Source organism: Poecilia reticulata, chromosome 10, assembly GCF_904066995.2.
Source record: "Poecilia reticulata chromosome 10, P_reticulata-male-v2, whole genome shotgun sequence".
Lineage (NCBI taxonomy): Eukaryota > Metazoa > Chordata > Actinopteri > Cyprinodontiformes > Poeciliidae > Poecilia > Poecilia reticulata.
Window position 1 is genome coordinate 30,072,776 of NC_088839.1, and position 18,796 is coordinate 30,091,571.

Consider the following 18,796-nt stretch of genomic DNA (forward strand, 5'->3'; position numbering starts at 1 on the left):
CAATAAAGACAAACGTGACTGTTGAGCTTTCATTAATCTGTTGCTTTTAAACTGCTCACACTGATTCGGTGTCTTTAATTGGCTGTAAAGCAATAAGATGCAATTTGTTGCTAGTTAGTCAGATTTAGGTTCATTAGTAAATAGTATGAGTCGTTGATTTCTATCATGAAATGATTATAAAACTTAACAAGAGACGATGAGGCTAAATGCCACACAGATTTTAGTTGCTCAAGCATGTCAGTCACTGCCATTGCACTATAAACACAGATCTATGTTTATCCTTCCAGCTTTAATAAAACCTGTTTCTGCATTTCTTTTTTTTTTTATCACCACTGCTTTATCTGGATATCAGATCATTCTACCTGGAACTGTCTGTCTAATAATTATAATAATAATAATAATAATAATAATAATAATAATAATAATAATAATAATAATAATAATAATAATAATAATAATAATAATAATAATATAGAAATAGTTTACTGCAACTTGTTTCTTCAAAGTCTTCTATTATCATTAAGTGTATTGTGTATTTTTATTGCTGTATTGAATTCCTCAACTTATTTTTTGACATATTGGCTTCTTCTTGAATCTTGAGAAGCAGTTGTCTTTTCAAACACCTTTGTCAAACAATGTTGCATTTTCTAAAGCGTCTTTCCAGTCTTTCAGTTTTTCACGAAGCTTTTTTTTTAAACACATTTCATTTTGACTCCAGTTTCCAAACTCCTAGCATGGACAAGGTTATTTTGGTAGATCAGATCTGAGTACACGTCCCCCTACATCAGCAGCTGTTCATTAGAGCTGGGTATTACATTCTTCAGAGCGCACGTCTCTGCTGACCTCACCTCATCTTGAACATCACTTAGATCTGCCAGGCCAAGCAGACACTGCATTTTCAGAAGAGCCTGAAGCCAACTGTTCTCCCAGCTCCATCATCCTCACATGAATCTAGAGAGCTGTGGTGAAGAAAGGTTTGACCAAGTGAAACATGACACTCCAGCTCCAAAGCAGATGTGAAGTCCCTGCAGAAGACAGTGAAGGGAGCTAAACAAATCTTTGGATTGTCCCAGTCTTCCATAGGGATCTGGTTCTGGTTATTATCTGGTTATTATGAAACAATAAGTCTTTCATATTTTTGTCAAGCCTCTCATAACCATTTTGTTGTTGGCATAAAAGTCAACACCTGCAATGAAATGAAATCAGCTTGTTAAACCATCCTTCCATTATCCCTACTGGGTGGGGGTGCTGGTGCCCATCTCCAGCGGTCAGCGGTGAGATGTGGGGTCACCCTGGACAGGTCGCCAGTCCATGGCATGTTAAACCATTTGATCTAATTCATTTTCCAATTTAAATAACTCAATTTAAATGGATTTGGATTTTGCCTGTAATTCACAATTTAAGATTATCTTCAAAGTGGACTTCAGTTCAATGTAAGGAAAAGTAATAATGAATTCATTTTAATATTACAATGTTTTTTTATTTCTCTGGTCTTTTGTTACAAACACTAAACCAGTTTATTTTGTGTGATCCGATGCATGATGCCAGCATATCAGGAATAAAAACACAACAAACAGACACATTCTATAAAACCATGTTAGATTTATTATCAGAAACTGCACCAATATGTTAAACTTTACATTAAAACAGTCCGACAAAACCCCTCCCAGTTCCTGCAGAGTGAAGACGCCGTCATTGTGATCACTCGTCTCTTTCTGACCTCCATCCTGCCAACTCCAGCCAGGAGGGTCTGCAGGACTCCGTGTTGCCATGCTGGACTCACTGAAAGCTGTCTTGGTAGGAGCAGATTGGAGCCTAATTGTGTTTTTCAGAGCTGCTGTGAGATGGGGGTTACAACAGGGCTGCATGTGGTCTGGAGGCACATCAGTGGATGCAACTCCCAAGGAATCCAACGTTGCAGGGTCTCATTGATCTTCTGAACCAAAGGTCACCGCAGTTATGCATTGGCTGGCTGAGTCATGACCACCAGAGTTGACGTGTGAGGGGTCACATCGCTCACTTTCTTGTGGTCAACTTTTTTTTTGGCTCGTTGATCATTTTTAGCATGCGTAAACAGCCATTCTGCTTCTCCCATTTCCCCTCTGCTTCATCTTCTTCCCTTTTTTTCCCATTATGCGCCCCGCTCCATCCCCTACCCCTCCGTCTCTGCCTCTTTCTCCCCCTCCAGCTCTCCACCAGCCAACCCCTGCTATTTTCACCCCACACACATCCGTCGCTGCACTTATCCAGCCTCAGACGGCTGCTGGCTCGACAGCTAAACAGATTATCCGACAACAGAGCACCTCTCGTTCTCCCTCTCTTCCTCTGCCTCTCTCCATGCACTCCTCTAGCCGTGGGTCCTCGGAGGCGGAGGGGCCCAGGCTCTCCACTGGCCAGGCTCTTTATTGAGGCGTCTATGGAGCTTTATGCTGCCAGTGTCGGCCTTGCCCCCGCCGTCATCAATCATCCTCGGCTCCAGGGCTGCTATCACTACCCAGACAGCCGGCCAATCACGGCCTTCCAGGAAGCTATAGGCGATGGGAAGAGAAATAGAGGAGAGAGAGGGAAAATATAGGATCAGTTTGTGTCTGTTGCTGTCAGTCTGATTTGACTGACATTTTCTGCATGAAAACAATGGTGGTTTGGCCTGTGTGGTATTTGATTAGGTTGAAAACTGAGTCATGAAAACACATTTATTTCTTATTTCAGCTTAAATGAGGTTTTTTCGGTGTATGAAGCACATACTGATGGTACTAAAATTGGATTAAAAGAAGGAAGAAAAGTTGAGAACTACTTCAAAACAACAATTCCATTAAGCAGAAGAACCATATGTATAATAGACAGAGTAAAAATATTAAATGGAATTATGAAATAATTATATTTTAGGTGAAAAAGCCATGCCTAAATCACTCCTACACCATTTTCTTATTCTGTAGCTTCTAAATGTAAAATTTCCCAACCTTCCCTTTTGCCTTAGAGTTGCTTCAGTTTCTCTCCTTTATCATTAGACATCGTCTGCAAAGAAAAATAAATATATGATTTTTCTTTGCAGCCTTTGTTCATATCTACCAGCCATGGCTATGAATTCTCAGCAAACCACAATTTGTTTAGTGGTTCCCAAAGTTTGGGTCTGGAGCCTACAATGGGTCATCTAGCAACATCTGAAAGGTTCTAAAAGGATTAACAGAAATATTTTTAATTTAAAAGGATTGTTGCTGGTATTGTCAAATAATTCATAATAGTCAAAAACATCTAAATGCATGTAAACTCAGTTTTTACACAAACACTTCACCTGAAGTGCAGTAATGCAGTACAGTACATTTAGTCCAGGTTTGAACTATACTTGGCTCATTTGGACCAGGGTGTTCCACCCAGAAATCTATAGTTTTCATTATGGCTTTCTTAGTCAAAACACTGCACTAATAATTATAGTGTCTATACTAAAGAGAAAAAGGAGAAGGAAGGATCTGAGAAGAATTAATATATTTCTCATCAGAATATCAATGCAGATATTTTTCTTTGTGGTTTATAAGAGACAACTTGCCCAAATGGAAAGAACAGACTTTCCCCCACTTGTTTCTTAAAAGGAAACATCGTTGTTATTTTTTGTTTTTTTTTTACTTCTGATGGTCATCTGACACTTTCTTTTAAACTGCTGCATGTTTGGATCACTGAACTAGAATATTATCGTTGTATGTTTGCAGACTCAGTCATGACTGTGCATGGCCACTCACAGAGAGCTCTGACGGACCCCAGTGGGTGGGTACAGATGACAAAATTTTCCTCCCACAGGCTGAGCAGACAGCTGTGACTTTGGTGTCGCACTCTCAGCGAAGTTTAAGATGCAGAACCATCTTTTTCCAATGATATATACAAACAACTGCAGTATTGAATGCCTTAACCCTGCTGACACTTTCACGTCAAAGTTCTGAACTTAAGATCTAACCTACTATTATGTATCACTTTTTCCTGTCAGCTCATAGAAACATCATCAACCCTTTGATTCTGCAGTTGTGTTGCTGTGACTGCAGAATCAAAGAGACACGACTTACAACTGAGAACTTCCACCTGTGGGGTATTTTCCTCAGGATTTTCATATGGGTCTACCAAATACATCCACTGCCTCAAAGACAAGCAAATGTATCGTATACAATCTGAACAAATTCTGCTGATCAGTGTATTTCTCAGATTACATGGACAGTGAAAGATAATATAATGTCTCTGCTCTGAGTTCACTTGGGCACTGAACAGATGCTGCCTTTGCTTTGGACTACATCCCACTCATTCCACAATGTCGCATTGTCCCTTGCAGTTAACTGTGATTATGGGTTTATGACTCTGTTTTAATGTGACTTGTTCATATTTTGAATTATTAGATATTTCAGTGTTCTGTTTTTTGCTGAAGCCCATTTTTAAAACTACAACAACTGCAATTAATACTGTATTTTTTTATGTTTGACAGATCAAACTCTTTCCAGGATGTTTTGCTTCTATTGATCAATTTGATCTTGAATACTTTTGTTCAGAGGTGATTTATGCAGTACCAAGAAAAATATTTTTGTTTGTTGCTGTCAGAACCTGGATATGTAGAGAAATTAACCTGAAACTCTGTGTCTTTGCCAAAGAGAAACTCAATTCAAAGTATTTTTTATATATATATTTATTTGACATCAAATCGATTTCAAAGCAAGTAAGGTCCTCACAGTAGTTCTGAGCTGGATGTGTGAAAGTCCACAAACGGATCCAAACAGGACTCAGTTAGTATGTTCTAGTAATATTCAAATCCAGCCATATAGCTGATAAGAGCCTCTGAATTGTTTCATCACTGGAACATAATTACACAGTCTCATTTGGCTTTTTTATACCTGTACTTCAGTTTGTGGAGGATGATTTAGCACACTGCATCTGCTTGTTGCTCTAATAGGAAAGATTGATTGCCTCTGCAGGTAATGTTATTTCAAGAATGAGAAATTTATCAGTCTGTGAAACTTTTGTAGACGTGACGGTGTAATAGTAACCTAACTCTTACTGTAGTGTGTATTCGCTTCACTATTCTTTCATAGTCACGAACAAATTATTTTCTGGGTTAAGAAGAATGATTCTGCTGATCATTCTTCATTCTTCACCATTTCACTTAATTTGAACTACTTGTTGTTGTGCCATTACAAAAACTGTACCCGGGCAAAATGTGACCACTGAATATAAAGAAGGTATGAAATAAAAAACTGTTCCTCGAAGATATTTTTTTCATTAGTGAGTCGTTGAACTCATCTGAGATTTTCTTTCTTGTAATTGAGTGGATGAAACATTCAGTAAAGGTCGTTCTGCTGCTTACTAACCTTGGCCATTTGCTTTAAATGTTGCAAAGTTTAATGGTCAGTGTTTCACATGTCACAGAGAGGCAGGGACCTGCAGCGGCCAATACAATCTCTCTACCTCTGTTCAGGTCATTGTTAGGGATGGAAGAACTAATTTGTGGGGAACTCAGATTTGTTCAAAAAAATATTTTGGACAATCTGTACAGCTTTACTATCTCTGTAGATATAAAGTCGCACCAAAAAAGAGAAACAGTTTAGCTAAGGATCTGATATTAGAGCATTTGAATCAGGATGGAAACTGTTGGTGTTTTATGCCCTTTATTAACTGCCTCATTACCAATATTTTTAGACTTTAACAAACAATGCTCAGAATAGAACTTCTCTGGATTATTATTTTGAGGTTTAGTAGCTGAAATGACTTTGAGAACTATTGGCAGAAACTTAGTGGAAAACACATCAGCTACTGCAGTTGTAAGTGTGAAAGACGTAATTTTGCTGGAAGCATTTATGAATGATTTATAATAACCTGTAGGTTTGCATTTATGGAAAAGGATATGAAAACACTGCAAACCAATAAAGACAAACAGATTTCAAAAAGAAAGCTAGTCATTGAAGAGTGTTAAACCACACTAAGATCCAGTATAAATAACAGGTTTATTTAAAGAAAAGAAACCCCATTTGAGAGCACAATATATGTTTCCTCAGCAGGCTATCCTCTTTTTCATCAAGTATCACCAGTATGTTGCATTTCTTCTCAAGGCTTAACTTTTTTAATAATGATTTCTTTCTCTCTTCTTCGCTTTCTTTTTGGCCCCCATCTCCGTCTTTCTCTGCAGCCCTGAGCTCTCATCCTGCTCCAGGAGGAATAGGCGGAATCTGATTACAGACCTATTTTACAGCAGACGCCAGGGCGCAATAAAAGGAGAGAGAGCACGGAAACGGGACTCGGCCCATCAATTAGATCTCTATTAGCAGCCAATGCAGACCTCACCTCAGGAAACGCCAGGGCCCTGAAATTAAACAATTCTTCAAGCTCGACAAGCCCGTCAGTTCTGCTATATCTGCTGGAAGAGGATGGAGGGGATGGAATCCATACTGAAAATAAGCTATATGGAAACAAGAACATTTCTGTCCAGATAGATAAAATGTGAAGACTAAAATCATTCTGCAGTTCAGAAACAAATACAGAGAATGATTTTTTCTTTTAATAATATGTTGGGATGTTGGATATATGGTGCTGTGAGTAAGTTTCCCCCTCTTACATATTACTTCTGATTTTGTTTATTTTGTCAGTCTTATATATTTGAGATCATCACTAAAATGTTACTATCAAAAGTTTTACAAGAAAGTTCTCAAACCAACATGACTCTACTGGAAAACATCATTCTTCCACTTGTTAGATGTTTAAGGATCGAACAATTTGGTTCAATTTTCCCAGCCACCATTAAGAAATCACATGAATAGAAAATGTCTGACAACATGAATAGATCTCAAACAGCAATGCATCATGTCACAATTTAAAGAAATTCAAGAACAGAGGAAAAATATAGTCAAAGACCATCATTGTAGAAACAATTATTGAACTATTTCTAAGACTCAAGGAAACCAAACTGAGAAACACTATTCACAAAAGCAGAGAGCATGGAACAGTGGAGACAGAATGTTTACCAAGATTGCTCCAAGAGGACATCAATGACTCAACTTTGACATTTCTGAGGAACCCAGAAGAACATCTAAAGCATTATAGGCCTCCTTTGCTTTAGCTACCACCAAAATTCAAGTTTCAACAGTCAGAAGGAGCCTGGACAAAAATGACATCAAGTATCACCAGTATGTTGCATTTCTTCTCAAGGCTTAACGTTTTCAAGTTCCATGTCATAATCACTGCCGACCCAAAAGAGTATAAAGCCTGTCCCACATCGTCCAAGAAATATCTTGAAGATCCACAAAACATTTAGGAAAATATTTAACGGAATGAAACGACAAGAGTAGAAGTTTTTGCGAGGTCTGCATCCCATTGCATTGGTTTAAAAACCCGCAATTCAAAAAAGAATGTGCACAGCCAAACATGGTAGCGGTAGTGTGATGCTCTGGGCCTGTTTTGTTGCTTCACGACTTGGAGAACTTGCCTAGATTAACATAAATTCTGCTTTCCATCAAAGAAAATGCTGAAGGAGGATATCTGACCATCAGCCTGGGACCTAAAGATCAAGTCCACTTTGTATGCAGGACATCAACATGTCCGCTTATGAGTAGCTCAGCACAATAAGATGGCTGTTTTTGTTTGTATGTGTGTAAGAACTCTGAGCCAGTCTGCAATTACTTTACAAAGCTGCTTTTCCTACAATAAATTAAGACACCATTTTAGTGGATGTCCGGAATTAATAAGTCCTGACCTTCAGTCAGATTTAAAGTAAAATCTGTCAAAAACAAATTAGAGATAAATCATTAACTAAATTATAAACTAATATAAAGGTATTATAGTCGCCTTTCCTTGTTTCCTCCCCTAGATGCCATTAATCTGCAACTGTTGACCTGCTGACCCCAGGCAGGACAAAATGTCAATGCTGGATAATTAGGTGTAACATTAAGGTCATTTGGAAAAAATACCTTGAGACATGTCCATATTAAATCATTACTGCTTTTTAGGAAAATAAGTAGTTTTTTATAGATACTTAGGTATTAATGTGTGGTAAGTGAACTTTTGCATAGTAATAGGCGATTATGCGTTTGGAGTAGGAGCAAGGACTCTGGAGCGGCTTCATGTGTTTATTATGGGTTGTAATTCAGGTTGTTTCTGCCATAGCTCAGTAAGAGGATAGTTTGTTTGTCAATCAGAGTGTTAGTGTGAAAAACGGAAGAGAAAACCTTTTGCATGTTGTGTTTTCAGTATAGAATATAAAGTGGTAATAACTCTGCTAAATGGCCACTTGGTTTCATTCTCCTTAGTATGTCCAGATTGTTTGCTATGAAGTTCCCAGATTTCCTTGGTTTGGGAAAATGCACTTGCTTTTAGAGCCTAATGTCGGCCTGCTTTTTATTTCTGTCATGATCTGACGCAAGACAACACTTCCCCTCTTTCAACAACCTTAGCCTGTTTCTCAGTGCTGCGGCACGAATTTCTCTATTTGCGCAATCAAAGGATGGCCATTTATCATCGAGAAGGACAGCTTCGTATTTTCTACCTTGCTCGCTCGGTTCCAGCACCAAATTTCAGCATTTTTATGGAAAACCGCAGTCATTTTGATTGATGAAATCCAAAGATGTCCAAAACAATCCGAGAGATCCCCAACCGCGGCGCACCGGCGGGGTGCTCCAGTGTTGTCATTGTTCCTGAGAAAGAAAGGAGCGCGTCCGGAGATCACCAGGGGAAAAATCACGATTTTCAGTTCAAAAGGGGCCAGAAAAGCAGCGTTTCTTTACAGGCAGTGGGAAAGTTGAGGAAAACCCTTTTTCACTCGCAGACCAAAACAATACTTGCTTTGCTTTTTCCTCTTGGTGATATAATGGCATGCTCTAATAGAAACAGACCAGAATAATGAATCGATCATTTTACTGTGAGAGTCGATGTTATTTGTGTCTGAGTCAGTAGAATGACTGGTGAACACACACACCCCTCCTGCATTTATGCAATTTGTGCACATAAGCTCATTGTGCGCATGTAGCTGCGCAAAGTAAAATAACGCTGCCCTAAAACCGATTTCCCTGCGCTTTTATTTACTCACTCCTGTCTTGTTTGCGGTGATTTATAATGTCACAAGAAATGTCACCTGTCTGGCCTAATTGCGACCTTCTGTTATTAATACCAGGAGCGTGGCTCCCCTTTGCACCCGTGGAAATAAGCCTATATTGCGTACTTAATACACCGTCACCCAAAGGGAGATTCAATAAATCTCCCTTTAACGGCGTTTCCCCTCAAAACTCCTCCAGGCGAGTGGAGACCGTGTCAAGATTGCGATTGTGCGCCAGTGCTTAGGACCAGCTGCTCCCAGGACAGACAAGCCCTTGTCAATTAGGCGGTGACAAGCAGGTCCTTCAGCTGCCTGCAGGCGCTCCGGCAGCCAGCAGTGTACAGTCCCCGCAATTAGTATCAATTTCTGTCGAGACCTCCGCAGAGCGCGCAGACACAGATAGGGTAAATGGCCAGACATTGTCCGAATAACAACCGAGAGCCGCGGATGACACCGTGTAATGGGGCCGGTGTTAACCGCACTGCGCGCTGAGGAGGAAGAGGAGGAAGAGGAGGAGGAGGAAAGGCAAAGGACGGTCCAAACCCTGCAACTTATCTCACCTTGTTCACGGGAATATGAGGACTTCTACCAACATTTAGCTTGATGATACAAAATCCAGTGCCTGACTTCATTTTAACCAAATATTGGCGTTTACATATTTTCTTTTCTTCCTTTTTTTTCAGTAAAATGAACTCATTTTGTCTGAAATAAATATGAATAATATTTAATCAGCAGGCCAATCGCAATAAATGAGAACAAACGGAAAAGTTAACTATTTTAAGTGAAACTCATATTCTATATTTTAACGTGTCTAATTCTACGAGTTTTAATGACTATGACTTAAGTCCAAATTTCAGATTCAGGAAATTTTTATAAGACCAAATAGTTTAAATGAATGCATAATATAGCCAGCTTAGACTATCATTAGTCACTACCACCTAGATATGGGGCAAGCCACAACAGGTCATGAATAATCTGTTCTTTTTTATATAAGCATATTATTGGAAAGTTAGATGGAAGGGAAACGTATGATAGAACAAGCTGCACAAGCAAAAGTGTGGCCTTAGGATTGTGAGGAAAAGTCGTCTGATTAGAAGTTTTGAGAAGATGAACATTGTTGTGGACTGCAACTGAAGTCAGTGCATTCAAGTCCCACCACACACAGACGTGTCCCAGTCAGGATGTGAACTTCAACTGTTGCTTTCCCTGCATTAATTCTAAACTAATTTAGTATCAATATATTAATGTAGCATTAAACTAATATACTAAACTAAGGAGAACAAGGACTGAGAAAATTTTAAACGTTTTCTTTGTAAATTTAGCATTTCACTTGAAAATCAAGAGCCCAGAGTTAAGAGGAGTGGAGAGGCACAAAATCCAATTTACTTGAGGTCCAGTGTAAAATTTCTCCAATCAGTTGTGATTTGGAGAACTGTGTCATCTGCTGATGTTAGTCTACAGAATATTTTTTCAAATCCAAAGTCATTCAATCTAATTAAATTCAAAAATACTTTATAGATCCCAATAAAGGGATCAATAAAGTATCAATAAAATTAAATATCTCATCATAATGTTCTATAAAATATTTTAGAGTATTTCATACTTAACTTGACTGAAAAGATTTATGGAAATACTGATTTTATTTTCTAAAAGTGACAATGCCTGGTTCAATGACCTCAGTATTCCTGTGCTTGATTGATCAGAAATTGATTTTGTCTACATGTGATCTTCTTTTTGTTTTGGAAAAATTTGAAACTGACTTTTAAACATCTACCAATGCAGAGATTTTCTCAAATGGCGCAGACTTTCTATGCTTTATTTAATTTGTATTTATAACAGCATATGAGTTTTAACTCTTTGCGTAGACCAGACCTCCACTTTTTGGTCCAGTGAGCAAATACATGTCAGTCCAGCTCTCTCACAACACTGACAGCCCTTAGAAGGATGGCTCACCAAGCTTCTTTTGTAAATGGTGTCACTGCAAGCAGCTGGTGGTGGCATTCCCGGGCCTTGGACGTTGCCCTTTGGCCCCTGGGGGGGATGGACTCCGGCCAGGGCGGTCCAGGAGTCTTCGCAGTGCCATGATAGCTCAGGTCAGTGGGGCCAAGTCTCCAGCAGGAGAAGCTGGTGCAAAGTAGGCGAACAAAAACCCCAGAGCTCACCAGGCCAGTGGGATCATTAGTATTAGCGTTTGTTTAACTAATTAGCAAGCTGGGCAGCCAGAGGGAGTCTTGTATAGGCAACATGGACATCATATATAGCAAAGGTATATGGACATCCGTCACTCTCTGACTGCAGAGGGGAGGGTTGTAGAACAAGACTGAAGTACTTGGCGCCTCAAGGATCAGCTGCTGACTCCTTAAAAACCTCAAAGTCATCTGGTTTTCTTCAAATGACTTCAGAAGTTCATGAACACTGAGTTGTTATTTTCAAGGAAGATTATTGTGCAGGGTTCAGAGTACAGGACGGGGACAGGGCAGCTCACTGAAGTTCAAGAACAGTGCAAACAGCACATGCCAACAGAAGGAGCCACAGAGCATTGAGCAGCAGAAGGAGCCTGCGGGAGGGAAGCTGCGGCTCCCGCCTTAAATATGGGAAAGTTTGGGGAACAGGGTCAATGGGTCAAGAAAAGTCAACAAGAGAGCAGTCTTGATGACAGAAGGAATTTAATATCAAAAATACATAAATCTTCAAGTGAGGGCAGGCGCATAATGGGCACAATGGAGGCGAGTGTTAGAGTCAACACAGTTTTGTTGTTGCCGATTAAATAGATCAGGCCAAGTTGTTAACATTTAACACAAAACGTTGGCACTAGAATAGAGGTTGGGTGGGACTGAAGGGGGTTTCCTGGATGAAGACGGGCTGACAAGGCACACAGATAGACGGCTCATGTGTGGCGACACGTCTGGTGCCACTGCATGCAGTTTTGCAGCTAAGTGGGAGTCGCACTTTTAAAAATGAAATCAAAGGTTCAGTTTCAGTTCATTTTCTTACTTAAATTTTCAACTACTTAAAAAAATCTATTGATTTAGTTGGATGTGGGCCCCTTGGATAGTTTGTTTGGTGCCCACATTAGTTTGTTTCACAAATGTAAAGAACTGTAGAATGAATTTAATTAATGCAAGTTTTTCTAACACCAGCATTGTTTTTGTATATATACCAAATGCCTATTTAAAACCTTTTTTGGGCCCCTCTTAAAAATTAGTATTGATTTTAAAATGACTCCAATTCAGTCTACAATCCATATATTGCCATTTTATCCACTACTTCCTCTATTTTATACCTGAAGGTAAACAATTTCATACTTATGTACTGATGCAATACTTTTGGGGCTATCAATTATAAATTTAAATCTCATATAATTTAGTTTACAGCTATATTTTTACCTAAAAACGTTTGTTTTACTCGCTATTCAAATGTATTTTGGTTCTAAACCCTTTTTGGCCAGCCTACTGTTGATGAGATGAGAGATTAGGACCAGAGCCTCAAGACAGCCTTTTTATTCTCTGAATGTTTAATACAAAATGTTTAATACAAAACATCCTGTGGATGATGACACTGTTTGCACTCAAAGTCAGGTACAAATGAGCTACAGTAGTGATGGCAAATGTCACCACTGAATTGGATTGTCCCTTTGGATGCTCTTTGGGTGACTTTAATAGCACCCAAAGAGCAAGTTTAATAGCACATGAACTTTTGTGCGCACAAATTTTGCGCAGTTTGTGTAACTGCTGAACACACACAGAGTCCAGAATCGGAGTGTCATTGCATTGATGTCCTTCGTCTTGGACAATGTGGAAATTAATCTTCCCATGGTGCAGCAAATAGACCCGCATTTGTCTGCACATCCCCTCTGACTGCTGCGCCACACTGGCCGCAGCGCTGAGAACTCTGGCTGACCTTCGCCCTCGCCCCCGTGAAACCCTGCAAGTCTCCCAGCAGTTGCAAACAACTCTGAATTCCATAATTCTTCTCCAAAAGGCATTATTAGGGGAAAATCCTTCCTTTTTGACAATTTAATAGTGCAAACTAATCATCTGGTTGACACGGGCCATTCGTCTTGGTACAGGCAGACAAAGACAAGGCCTTTTCCATAGGTTCGTCTGGATCCCGCAGTCAGACCGGCCTCTATTTTCAGATCAAGTGCACAATAAAAGCATTGTGACTCCTTAATGGCTATGTTTGTGAAGCCACCCAAAACCCAGTGTATTAAATGCATTTTTTTAAACAAAGAATGAAAAATAGGCAAACACATACAGACGGCTGCAGAAGTGAAAATAAACAACAGGATGCTGCAAAAACTTTGGATGCTCGGAGCAATCACAACCTGAAATAAAAGAAGGAGTGAGGATTAAAAACTGGGCGCTGTGGAATTGCTTAAACGCCTCAAGTTATGAATTCGTTTCTGAATCAATTTAGCGGTGCAGGCATTTTCCAAACATCCTCTTGCGGGAGTAACAAGACAGGGAAATTGATCCGGTGAGACCTCACCTCTCGGTGCGCCTCAATAAAAGAGACATCAGCCTCTCCCGACGACTGTATAATTTTTAATATATATGCAATAAATGTTCAATTTGTTTCCAGAAATGACGGGAAATAATAACGTCAAAATTTAAAGCCATCCATTACAGCCAAACAATGCTCAGGCATAGGTGCTCCAACACAGAGAGCCTTGATTAATTCACATTTAGATTGTGGTTGATAAAGCAATAACGTTATCCTCCTGGCAAACCAATGGCGGCGGTGTCTTAAATTTAAGATATACATATAGGCTACTCACATAATTGATAAAGCTAATGGATTTGTTTTAAAGCCTTACATGTTGTGGAGATCTCCAGATGGCCCTTTGCTTCTTCAAGCATGAATAAATATCTGTGAATTTATATTTTCCAGTAGAAATGATCTAAGTTTAGCAGCTCAGTGAGAATCCACACGTTTCTCAAAATTCTATCACTTTTTAGAACTTCAATACGTAAACAGGTTTTATTTTTACCTGAACACGTGTCAATTTATGGATTATTAATCAAATTAAAGTGTAAAAAGAGCTGCGCCCTCAACAGTTTGTAAGCAACTGTAGGTTTGAAAATATTCAATCCAGAGTACAATAAGACATTTTGAAGGTACTTAAACATTAGCAATTTATAATCAAGCACAATAAGTCTGGAAATGTAATGTTCAGTGAAGGTTAAGTTCAGCATCCAACACTACAGGTACGTTAAATTTAAATCTCCTTCAGCTACAGATCTATCTCCAAAAGCCCATTGGATTTGTTTCTTCATGAAGCTTGAGAACCTTTACAGTTAAACACAAAGAACATCATAAACATTGGTAAAACATTACTTACTCATTAAATTATTTCTTTTGGGAGAAAATGTCATTCTTAACTACAAATCTACATCTTTTTTACTTTAAATCTTGCAGTTCTGTGATCCTACACTATAAAACTGACATTGTGGAAGTATTAAATATTACCCATTAAAATGTAGGTTTAGATTTTTAATGAAGTTACTGAATTATAAACGTATGTTCACCATTGTCCATGTTTGATAATAAATCTCACTTAAACGTTAACGTTGGTCCAATCAACCATTAATGTCGTTTTAATGTCGTTTTTCCAGGCTGGTCACACTGATTGTTTTCAAAATTCTTATATGAACTTATCAAATTCAAGAACTCATAATAATTTCTGTTTGCTCCCGATTTCACAATTTCACAAAGTCCAACTTAACAGCTAACTTTGTTTCTTAGCCTGTCATAGAACAAGTTTTATGCCACCAAACAGATTTGAAAAGTTAATTATTGTTTCTGTATATTTGTTACATTCATTTTCTACATTGGAGGAAAAATCAGCTGATCAAATTAATCTTTAGTCAGATAAAGTTTTAAAAACTTGCTTTGTATGTGTTGTTTAGCTGTTATATGAACATAATTCTTTTGATTACCCAAATAAAACATCACATCATTATTATATGTTATTTTATATTTGTTTCATCAACGTGTTTACCCAAGTGTGTAGGTAGGGCTTGTTGAAAAATAGAGTAAATATGTTATAATTTAAACATTATTGTACAATATAACATAGGTGATTTAAACCTGTTATAATTTGAACTCTTTCCAAATTTCAGTTTTGCATGTAGGATAATTTAACGTTTCTATTACAAATGCAAAGATTTAAAGATTTTTAAGTTTGAAATGAACATTTCTTTTAAAATGATCGAATTTGTATATTGCGTCAATTGTTAAGAAGTTCCTTTCTTTTCCTACAAGAGGCCTGAAACAAGAAGAACAAAGTCGATCAAAGGAGAGTTGTGGAGACTTTTTGTTGATGCCAAATGAAAAGAAACATTTTTTTCACGCAATAATCTGTTTGAAATCTTTTGCTGGATTTGATATTTAATAGTAATTTGGAGCTGTCCCTTCAGGACCATGAGTATCTTTTCAGTCTGCAGGTACAGACAAAGATATTTCGGGTCTCTGATCACTGTAGATCTCGACATAAAGTGCATTAGGGTGCCTGATCCCTCTCAAACCATATGATTAATTCACTCCCATTGAAACCCGACCGAGCAAGGAGTGGAAGGACGTGACCAATGACATAATAGGCTCTGTCAAACAGCCCCGCAAAACGCCCAGACCATTTGTGGTGACAATCCTGATGCCATCAGTTCCATTATGGGCCCCCATTCAAGTCACAAACAAACATCGCTTTAGTACGCAAAAAGGGGAAAAATAGTGCTTTTAGGCGGAACCCCCTTTCTCCGTGTGTCAGGCTGCTCAGAGGATCGGGGAGGCATCAGATATCATCTGATTAATCAGGAAACAATGAGCTGATCTCAGAAGAAAACCAACATCAGCCGTCACATCCCGTCTGTTTAATCTGGAGAAGATTTCACATCATAAAACACACTTTTTTCTTAATATATTTTTAATTGTATCTTGACCGTACCTTTAAGTTGCCTCGGTGATTTTTTTTTTCTTTCTTTTTTTCATAAAGAAAATTTTGTATAAGATGCAATATTTTCTATGGGCTGTAATATTTTCCGACATAAGACGAGCTGATGAAGAAAAGTCAAAGTATTTAAAGAACTTGAGCCTGTAAAAAAAAAACAACACTTCCATGAAAACGTTTTCTTTGTGGCAAACTGGAAGATTCCTGCAGGTCTTTTATGACATGCGCCGAGACAGGACGTTGAATTCTGATGTTTTTATGGATATAAGTTAAACAGCGACATACAGGATGTTTTGGATAATGAGCATTGTATTAGATTAGTCACATTTATTTATTTATTTATTTATTTATTTATTTATTTATTTATTTATTTATTTATTTATTTATTTATTTGTTTGTTTGTTTGTTTGTTTATCCAGTTCTATATTTTTAATTAAAACTAAACGAAGTGTAAGTCATTTTACTATAAACATAATAATTACATAAGATACAACTACTCGTTATTTTTGGGTGGTTATACAAACCATACGTTAAAAAACAGACGCGTAATTGTCAAACTTCATACTTGTACAGTTTTGTTTTTCGAACATATTTTAAAATGTTTTCAAAACTGAAAATCGATGTAGACGATCGTTGAGGACATTTTTATGTATGTAACTTAAATTTTTTTATGTTAAAAAAATAGTAACATAGACAGTCGATTTTTAACTCGAATCAAATTAAGGATAAAATAATCTCTCAAACCTGAACGCGCCTTGATATTCTTCATTACGCCATAATATAAGTGAAAACAGAAAGGCGTCACCAACAAAGAGGAAATAGAGCAGAAAGATCTGCTGCTGACCCGCCTGGTTTCTTCGGGGAGAATTCACCGCGTCTTTCCTCTCATCCCCATCAAACTTTCACCTCCCTCCACGGCCTGTTTGTTTTTGGCTGAATTCATCGAGGACACGGTTTATTTCTTTCTGAGGTCTTTTCTTTTCGTTCTTTCTATTTCCCTTATGCTAAATACGATTGAAGCTTTGAAGGAAAAGCTCGTAGAAAGAAAAAAAAAAGCTGAGATCTGTTTTTCCTTTTTGCGCGTTGTCGGTGTGCGTTAAAAAGCTTCTGTAAACAAAGACTTTTTTTTAAAACGGATGATTATTTCAAATATCAATGTGAAAGTTAAATTAAATATCGACGATTGTATTATCAATTTTACAAAGTCTGTTTTCTACATTTAATCATTTTTATGAGGTCACTTTTTCTATTGAACATATTCTATTAAAACTGTGCCATTATTTTATGGAGCCACATTGAATTTGTCAAATCATATGAATGTTTAGAGCGTTTTGTCCTTTCATCTCTAAACACCCCTCGATAGGCTAAAACCGCATTTTATTCGTTATGTGTTTTCAAACTATAGGCAAACCTCACCAATAGATTTATCTACATTTTTTAAAAAAAGACCTGTGATCAAAATTATTAATCGGGAATATAATTATTTGTGAGAAAATTGTGCATATTTACACATTTAGATCATTATAAGTCACTGGATCTATTTCTGCAGACTTTCAAAGATGCGAGACTTTTCAAAATATAATATTACACTATATAGATATAGATTCTTTAATTATTTCAATGTCGTAATGCTTTTGCATGGTTAATCGGTTTGCGGCGTATTCCTCAGTTTTCCCTATGGAGCAGCGCCAAATTAAAACTCGGCCAGAAAATATCTCATTTAAATTCTCACCTTGAGCTCTCTGGTGGCTGTTAGCGGTCCGAAAGGAGCTGACGCTTTCGAAATCCAGCAGGCTGTATAATAATATTTGAGATCTGTTTTGCTACAGCGTAGTGAGGTCTTTGATGCCCAAACAGGAAATTTTAAAGAGAAAAGTGTTTCGCAGCTGGCAAGCAGTAGCATCAATTAAACATAGAAAATGCATGCAAAGCAGGTCGGGCGCCGCAGCTTTACTTACTCTGTGCGCTGTGCTGAGCTGAGTCTCCGCTGTTTAATTACAAACCCTAATTTTCCCAATCGGAGATAGTGTCAAAAACCTGCGACTATTTCTCAGAGATTCCCTTTAACAAGTGGAAACTTAGTGTCCTCCTGCACCATTTTATACATGATGAGCCGGCAGTAATGGGATTATTAAACAAAAACGTTTCAGGCGCTGGCGTTAACCTTTTTTAATGCCTAATTAGGTTTTGCAAAGAAATAATTAGATTCTACAGTGCTTACACTGCCTATATTTTCAAATGGCATCTGCAGCAAACACATCATCCTGCGACACTGCTGCCAATAATCTTCGGGTGTATGCCCCTCAGAATCGGCCAGATGTAAGATTTTAAACATGTTTCGACCAAATAAGAACACTAAAAGCTAAAATAATTTCCCTGGACTGCTACAGGCCGAGTTGCTGCAGGGTCATAGTCTGGTCGACTGCGCCCCCTGGTGGTTTTAAAATGTATGGTAACAAACGCAACTGCAGGAGTTTTGAAAAAGACGTGTAAATATATACAAAAGCTTTACCAAGTATGTGATTGTATTGTTTGGTGATAATGATGGCGTAGGAAATCCTTTATCGTGGGAACATGGTTTTGGAATAGCATGAAGTAGAATGAAGCTGAAATGAGGTGGGGAGTTGGCGCAGGCGCACTCTAGTGTGGTGAACGTCATGCGCACGAAATCCAGCTTTGCAACAAAATCATCAAACAGCACAATCATTGCCCTCAATATTTTATCTCCACAGTGACATTTTCCCAAAACCATTTCAGTTTCCATCCACTCACTAGATTTTTGAATTAATTTCAAGCTT

At 38.1% G+C, this 18,796-nt stretch overlaps 1 long non-coding RNA gene across 1 annotated transcript; it reads right to left on the reverse strand.

The window, feature by feature from the left end:
* Positions 1-1,582: 1,582 nt before the first annotated feature.
* Positions 1,583-18,755, reverse strand: LOC108166608 (uncharacterized). Its single transcript, XR_001776966.2, has 2 exons — positions 17,957-18,755; positions 1,583-2,528 (listed from the first exon to the last, which is right to left on the reverse strand). It is a non-coding gene; the product is annotated as an uncharacterized LOC108166608 (long non-coding RNA).
* Positions 18,756-18,796: the final 41 nt, after the last annotated feature.